Source organism: Rhinopithecus bieti, unplaced genomic scaffold (assembly GCF_001698545.2).
Source record: "Rhinopithecus bieti isolate Rb0 unplaced genomic scaffold, ASM169854v2 scaffold_9093, whole genome shotgun sequence".
NCBI classification, from domain to species: Eukaryota; Metazoa; Chordata; class Mammalia; order Primates; family Cercopithecidae; genus Rhinopithecus; species Rhinopithecus bieti.
This window is the reverse complement of record NW_016884226.1, coordinates 1-1,045: the sequence shown is the minus strand read 5'-3', so window position 1 is coordinate 1,045 and position 1,045 is coordinate 1. Positions and strand designations below refer to the sequence as shown.

Here is a 1,045-nt window from a genome sequence, read left to right as displayed (position 1 = left end):
ATAGCAGTGGGAATCTTTTGTTGTCCCTTGTCGTAAGGGGAACTCATTCAGGTTTTACCATTGAATATAATGTTAGCTGTAAGTTTTCCAGAAACACACTCTATCATGTTGAGAAATTTTCCCTCTGTTCCTAATTTGCTGAGAGCATTTATTATGAAAGGGTATTATTTCCTCAAATGCTTTTCCATGTCAATTGAGATGATAATGTGATTTTTTTTCTTTTGTTCAAATAATGTGATGTACTATGTTGATTGATTTTCTTCTGTTGAAACATCTTTGCGTTCCATGGTAAAATTCCATTCCATTGTGAATAATCCTTATAGTTGCTGATGGAGTCAGCTTTCTTTTCTTTCTTTTGTTTTCTCATTTGACCTAGATGGCCTACGAAACCTAGAGAAGGATCATGGCTTGTGATTTCTCTGCTAAGACAGCAATCTCTCTTCTCCTAACTCTAGAAAGGGACCTGCTCCTGCAGCGAGAGAGGCTTCTCCTTGGAGATCTGCGACGAGGTGGAGGACGCCTCCTGCAATAATCATCTCAAGGGCGACGACCCCGAGAGGGAGGTGGGCCACGATTTCTACTTCTTTTTTCACCATTCGACAGTGCCACTGTTACACAGCGGCCACATAGTGTTCTTCCATCTGGCTCTCGGACCGCATCAGCTGCACCTCGGGGATCTTCAAATTCAATAAAAGCAAAGCCGGGAGGGTTTCTAGCAACCCACACACTTCAGAGTGGTCCATAGTAGCCAAAAGCCCTTTCCAATTCAGTCTTGTTGCCATTGTTTCCAAGATTGCCTGCATAAACCTACATAAACCAAGGCGGGCAGATCATGAGGCCAGGAGTTCGAGACCAGCCTGGCCAACATGACGAAACCCCATTCTCTAATAAAACATAAAATTAGCCGGGTGCAGTGGCACGTGCCTATAGTCCCAGCTACTTGGGAGGCTGAGGCAGGAGTCGCTTGAACCCAGGAGGCAGAGTTTGCAGTGAGCCAAGACCACACCATTGCACTCTAGCCTGGGTGACAGAGCAAGACTCTGTC

The 1,045-nt window shown here is 45.1% G+C and overlaps 1 pseudogene; it reads right to left on the bottom strand.

The window, feature by feature from the left end:
* Positions 1-335: 335 nt before the first annotated feature.
* Positions 336-807, bottom strand: LOC108525808 (serine/arginine-rich splicing factor 3 pseudogene; annotated as a pseudogene).
* Between the last annotated feature and the right edge of the window lie 238 nt (positions 808-1,045).